Here is a 7312-nt window from a genome sequence, read left to right on the forward strand (position 1 = left end):
GAGAGACAAGTGAAAGTTACAGGGAAAGATGGTCCCTCACTCTGGACACCAAAAATGGTGAAGGACAGCGAGACGTACGGGTAAGAAGGTGCAGACGAATGACAGATGAAGAGGACAGCGAGACAAGTGAGACGTACACAAAAAGACAATAAAAACCAGCGATTGATATGGACGTAGGACGGCAAGATGAGTGAGACGTACGGGTAAGAAGGTGCAGACGAATGACGGATAAAGAGGACAGCGAGACAAGTGAGACGTACACAGAAAGAAGATAGAAATACGCACGTAGGACGGCAAGATGAGTGAGACGTACAGGTAAGAAGGTGCAGACGAATGACAGATAAAGAGGACAGCGAGACGGTTAAGAAGATAGAAACCAATGATAGATATAAATAGAGAGACAAGTGAAAGTTACAGGGAAAGATGGTCCCTCACTCTGGACACCAAAAATGGTGAAGGACAGCGAGACAAGTGAGACGTACGGGTAAGAAGGTGCAGACAAATGACAGATAAAGAGGACAGCGAGACGGTTAAGAAGATAGAAACCAATGATAGATACACATAGAAAGAACAAAAAGACAAGTAAAAGTTACAAAGAAAGATGGTCCCTCGCCCTGGACACCAAAAATGGTGAAGGAGTGAGAGGACAGCGAGACAAGTGAGACGTACACGAAAAGACGATAGAAACCAGCGATTGATACGGACGTAGGACGGCAAGATGAGTGACACATATGGGTAAGAAGGTGCAGATGAATGACAGATAAAGAGGACAGCGAGACAAGTGAGACGTACACGGAAAGACGATAGAAATACGGACGGAGGACGGCAAGATGAGTGACACATACGTGTAAGAAGGTGCAGATGAATGACAGATAAAGAGGACAGCGAGACAAGTGAGACGTACACAGAAAGACGATAGAAATACGGACGGAGGACGGCAAGATGAGTGAGACGTACGGGTAAGAAGTAGCAGACGAATGACAGATAAAGAGGACAGCGAGACGGTTAAGAAGATAGAAACCAATGATAGATATAAATAGAGAGACAAGTGAAAGTTACAGGGAAAGATGGTCCCTCACTCTGGACACCAAAAATGGTGAAGGACAGCGAGACAAGTGAGACGTACACGAAAAAACGATAGAAACCAGGGATTGATACGGACGGAGGACAGCGAGACAAGTGAGATGTACGGGTAAGAAGGTGCAGACCAATGACAGATAAAGAGGACAGCGAGACAAGTGAGATGTACACAAAAAGACGATAGAAACCAGCAATTGATACGGACGGAGGACAGCGAGACAATTGAGATGTACAGGTAAGAAGGTGCAGACGAATGACATATAAAGAGGACAGCGAGACAGTTAAGAAGATAGAAACCAATGATAGATATAAATAGAAAGACAAGTGAAAGTTACAGGGAAAGATGGTCCCTCACTCTGGACACCAAAAATGGTGAAGGAGTGAGAGGACAACGAGACAAGTGAGACGTACACGGAAAGACGATAGAAATATGGACGGAGGACGGCAAGATGAGTAGCAGACGAATGACAGATAAAGAGGACAGCGAGACGGTTAAGAAGATAGAAACCAATGATAGATATAAATAGAGAGACAAGTGAAAGTTACAGGGAAAGATGGTCCCTCACTCTGGACACCAAAAATGGTGAAGGACAGCGAGACAAGTGAGACGTACGGGTAAGAAGGTGCACACGAATGACAGATAAAGAGGACAGCGAGACAGTTAAGAAGATAGAAACCAATGATAGATACACATAGAAAGAACAAAAAGACAAGTAAAAGTTACAAAGAAAGATGGTCCCTCGTCCAGGACACCAAAAATGGTGAAGGAGTGAGAGGACAGCGAGACAAGAGAGAAAAATACATACAAATTGTACTCTAACCAGAAAAAAGTAGACAGTGTTGAACCGGACCGTAGCTTGAGGTCTGTATCTGGATCTACGTATTTGAATTGTAGTTGAAAACCAGTGCTTTAGATCAGGGGTCTCAAACATGCGGCCCGCGGGCCAAATGTGGCCCGCAGGACACTAGTTTGAGGCCCCCGTCTTGATATGAAAGTTTAATGTTTGATATGGATGCTGTATGGTATCATGTACCCAGAAAAAATTATTACGTTTGATTCATGTTCATGTTAAAGGTTAAATAACTGTTAATAGTTATCCTCCCTATCCGTGTGGAAGTGGTAGGTTTTTGGCTATTTAAGTTGAAAGGAAATAACTTGGAGGCTACCGTTTAGGTCGCTAGCTCTCCAGTTTGCGAGTTAGCATGTGTCTCAAGACCCTGCAGTTGCGCAATATGTTGTAAATAAAAGGAGTATAAATGTGACTATAGTCGTGTTTTGTCATGTCTACAGGGCTCTAATAATGCTTTGTTTATTTTATTTTTATTTTATTTTATTATTATTATTATTATATTTATTTATTACTGCTTGATTGATTTTCTTTATTCTTGATTTGTTTATTTATTTTTCATCTTATTTTGTGTAGAAAAATAAAAATTTAGATATTTGAGAACAGTGGAATGTTTTATCAGAGCTTTTCTTGTAGAAAATCGGAACCAAAGCGAAGTTTAAATTTTTTTTTTTTTTAATAATTTTTTTTTTTTTTGGAAAACCTGATGCGGACCAGTCTCACCCAGACCCGAGCTCCAGTGGCCCCCAAGTAAATTGAGTTTGAGACCCCTATATTAAAGCTTTGCTACAAGTGTGTTTCCTCCATGCAGACTGATTAAACTCATAATAGGAGTGTGTGTGTGTGTGTGTGTGTGTGATACCATAATAAAGCATGAATAATGTCTTTTTGGAGGGCAGCTGTATAGGCCCTTTGACATGGTAATGAGCATAGCATTTGCTACCCAAACAACCTGGTTTAATTCCGACGCAGTGCGGTAAATGAATGCTTTACAAAATTCTTAACATGCACAAACGTTCCGGTCTGTATTGCTCAAGTTCCCAGCACTTCCTTCTGGTGTTGCAAAAGCGATGTTAAAATATATCTGCTGAAACACTCCATGGAAACAATGTCGGTAAAAACACTGTGCAAAACTTAACAGCATGAAAGTATTATTTTTAAAAACACACAATGATGTATTTTGGTTTATGTTCAAATCCCAAACACTGCAATGTAGCGACACTTAATGGTTAATAAGCATGCAGACAAATATGGATGTGTGCACTTGCCTCCAGATGCTAGCACATCATGATTGTGCACTTTCAACAAAATGTCCAAACGCAGCTCAGTCAGTCAGGCACACCGACGTGAGGTCACAATCCGCGTTAGTCGGTCGACTGCACGTTACGCACATGCCAGAGAGGACGCCCGATGCAGGATGTAAACAAAGTCACGTTGATGACAGCATCACGAGGCAAAAAAAAATAAAAAAAGCAGCTGTATCCGTTGCCCCCCCCACCCCCCCACCCCCCCTTGCTGGAGCCATTTAACTCTTTGCAGCACAAACAGTTTGCAGCCATCCTCTGGTTACTGCTGCCATTTCTCTACATCATCGTCATCATAGGTGCATCACAACTAGCATCACTAGCATCACTAGCATCCATATAATTGCTATTTCCCAGCAACATGGAGACCTTTCAGGGGACGTTCCCATCCTTAGCAAACACACTTGAGACTGACTGAAACCAACACAAACACACTAAAATACTCTATATTTTATCTATAAAATACTCCTTGTATATACTCTACATATGCAGTATATACAAGGTATACATAAAGTTATATATATAGCAGTATCAGTGTTAATTATGAAGTGCTGGAAAATATCCCTTTCCAATAAATAATTGAGTGAGGGGTGTCCAAAGTGCAGTCTCGGGGTCATTTGTGGACATTGGTTTTTTTTTTTTTATTGGCTTGTGGCAGAATGTAGAAAATAAAATTACATTAAAAAATTTCGCCTTTTTTTAAGCCTTTTTGGAAAGTATACAAAAAATATAGATATGAAAATACATTTGAGAGGCTAAAATCAGAGGGTATTTACTTTTTTAAATCATTAATAATTTGTTAATCATTAATGCTTCAGGCGGCACGGTGGTGAAGTGGTTAGCACGCAGACCTCACAGCTAGGAGACCAGGGTTCAATTCCACCCTCGGCCATCTCTGTGTGGAGTTTGCATGTTCTCCCCGTGCGTGCATGGGTTTTCTCCGGGTACTCCGGTTTCCTCCCACATTCCGATAGAAAATGAATGAATGAATGAATCACATAATTGAGTGACGGGTGTCCAAAGTGTGGCCTGGGGGTCATTTGTTTTTTTTTTTTATTGGCCTGTGGCAGAATGTAGAAATAAAATTACATTAAAAAATACGCCATTTTTAAAAGCCTTTTTGAAAAGTATATAAAAATATGGATATGAAAATACATTTGAGAGGCTAAAATCAGAGGGTATTTATTTTTTAAAATACAAAAAATCATTAATAATTTGTTAATCGTTAATTTGTCACGAGTTTGTCCTTCAAATTTTGCAGCTTGACTCTAGCACGTTTTTTTTTATTAAATATTATCACTCTTCCATTGCTGAATATGGCCTATTATTGGTAAAAAAAAATATATATAATATAATAAATATATATAGAAAAAATAAATATAATAATAAATAAATATAATAAGAAAATTTGACATAATTTTTGCCTAAATTTCACATTTTCCAGCATAAAAAAACTGCAAAATGAAGTAAAATACAAATATAAAGCAGAGAAATAAAAGAAATAAATACAAATATAAGGCATTCAGAAGATGCATTCAAATACATTGTGATGATATGAAGTACTCTACACTGGTCACTAGGTGTCAGTAATGTAACCGGAAAAACAGGCTTTGACACAGGTTTGATTGACTTCACAACAGACAATAAGCCACTTTAACCCCCCCCCCCCCCCCACCCGCCCCCCACCCACTCAAGTTCCCTCGCACCGGAACCCATTTACAGCTTATGATATCTACTATAGTGGGAAATATATATGTAAAATTAACTACTAATGTTAAATAACTCATTTATAAGATAGTAAACAGGTTTTCTATGCTCTTACTGTTAAATGACTACGGATACATTTCCTGACACACACCCCCCCCCTCCCCCATTTATCCAGGCTTGAGACCGGCACGAGGATGGCTGGAAATCGAACCAATGCTGACTGCTTGAAAGCTAGCTGCATGTAACACTACCCTACCACGTCGCACTGGATGAGAAAATGCTGTGTTTTTAATTGATGATATCGTTCAATTATATCGATCAATTACCCCCCCCCCCCCCAGCCATGTCTGGTTTAGGTTGTTCTTCCTCTGTCTGTGAGCAAACAGACAAGGGAAAGGTCATGCAGCAGTCACCCTTGCTGAGTGGGCGACTGTGATGATTCAACAACAGCAACAAGGGGAAAAAAGCACAGAAATGAACACTACATTAATATTAATGACAACTTACCTTTTATACATTTTAAGAAATTTTAGTTTTTGTGTTACTACCCCAACCTTCCATAAGTGGGTCAAAAATGACCCGGTCAGGTTGTTTTCTTGAAATATCTTCATAATGAAAATTTTTTATCATTTCATATTCCAGGTGTTCCTCAAAAACATGTTTTTGATATCATGTCATTCACATTTTTAACTTATATTTTATACATTTTAAGAAATTTTAGTTTTTGTGTTACTACCCCAACCTTCCATAAGTGGGTCAAAAATGACCCGGTCAGGTTGTTTTCTTGAAATATCTTCGTAATGAAATTTTTTTTTATCATTTCATATTCCAGGTATTCCTCAAAAAATATGTTTTTGATATCATGCCATTCACATTTTTAACTTATCTTTTATACATTTTAAGAATTTTTTGTTTCTGTGTTACTACCACAACTTTCCTTAAGTGGGTCAAAAATGACCTACTCAGGTTGTTTTCTTGAAATATCTTCATAATGAAAATTTTTCATCATTTCATATTCCAGATATTCCTCAAAAAACATGTTTTTGATATCATGCCATTCACATTTTTAACTTATCTTTTATACATTTTAATAATTTTTTGTTTTTAATGTGGTTTCAATCACACGGCGAAGCATTTTATTTACACCTTCAGACTTTCCGGCCCGGTCGGAAACTTCGACGAACCACATCCGGAAAAGAAACGCCTTCAAAATAAAAGCACGCCTGTACAATAACACCGTTACACCACAAAACCAAGTCAATAACTTTAAGCTCTGTTGCTATATAAGCTTTACAAACATTAATTAAAGTTTGCAGTGTCACAAATAAATGTTATACCTTCGCTCAGACTGTGACCTGGCTGACATGATGCGACATCAGCAGCATACAAGTCACTTCCTGTCAAAGATTCACATAAAAAAACGACCAATAAAGCTTAATTCATTCTCCACTGTCCAAGTTCACCATATTAAACCATGCTTTCCTCCCGTTTAAACGTCAATGTTAACATTCTTGACACGCTCCAATAAACAGAAATAAGACTAAACTTTTCGAAAAAAGCTTTACTGTCCTCGCTTACAGCAAAAGCAACCGTCGAGAGAAAGACGACTTCAACAAAATTAAGTTAATGACTTAAGTCATAAAGTGTGCCGAAAACGTATTACTCACATGCTGCTTTTCAACATATAAGAGTGGAATCCGCTGTTTTAGGGAGAAAACAGAGCAGTGTTTTCAGTAGTCTGACGTCGCCACAGTGTCTTTCAGACTGCAGCACTAAAGAAGTGACAGCCCGGCTAGTTCCGCCTCTTGCGTGACGTCATGTAGACGTCATCAAGTTCCCTAAACCCGCGCCATCTTTGTGCTTTCAAAATAAGAACTAAAAGAAAACTACCAGTATTAATATACCGTATTGTTTTATTATGGCCATCTTAATATTTATATTACTTAATATTACTTATTCTATATATTTATAGTTTTATTATATCTTATTCTGACACCCTTTTCGAGCGTTTGGGAACATGTCATGTAACCATGGCGACGGTATTAACAAAAGCAAAATGGCCACTAGTTAAGTACACAGGCCAGTTGATTCTCTTGTTGCTATCTTGCTATAGGTGTTAGCGTACCTAATGTCAGGATGTTGCTATTGTTAGTATGCTAATGTTAGCATAATAGCATTTTTAGCAAACAAATTGACACAAACACACTATCATGTTAGGCGTTAGCATGCTAAAATTAGCATAGTAGCATTTTTTGCTAATTTTATAGGTCGATAACAGCTATTAGCCATTAGTTCTATGATGAATGCTATATTATGCTAGGACACTAACATTAGCATAGTAGCATTTTTTGCAAATTTTATAGGTAGATACAG

At 38.4% G+C, this 7312-nt stretch overlaps 1 protein-coding gene across 7 annotated transcripts in view; it reads right to left on the reverse strand.

Moving 5' to 3' along the window:
- The window catches only part of LOC131104194 (inositol polyphosphate-4-phosphatase type I A-like), a 51775-nt gene extending 45039 nt beyond the window's left edge, over positions 1-6736 (reverse strand). For all 7 annotated transcript variants that reach the window (XM_058051126.1, XM_058051125.1, XM_058051123.1 and 4 more), the window contains exon 1: positions 6607-6736. The gene's annotated coding sequence lies outside the window, so the exon portion shown is untranslated. The remainder of the gene's footprint in view (positions 1-6606) is intronic.
- Between the last annotated feature and the right edge of the window lie 576 nt (positions 6737-7312).

This window comes from Doryrhamphus excisus, chromosome 16, assembly GCF_030265055.1.
Source record: "Doryrhamphus excisus isolate RoL2022-K1 chromosome 16, RoL_Dexc_1.0, whole genome shotgun sequence".
NCBI lineage: Eukaryota > Metazoa > Chordata > Actinopteri > Syngnathiformes > Syngnathidae > Doryrhamphus > Doryrhamphus excisus.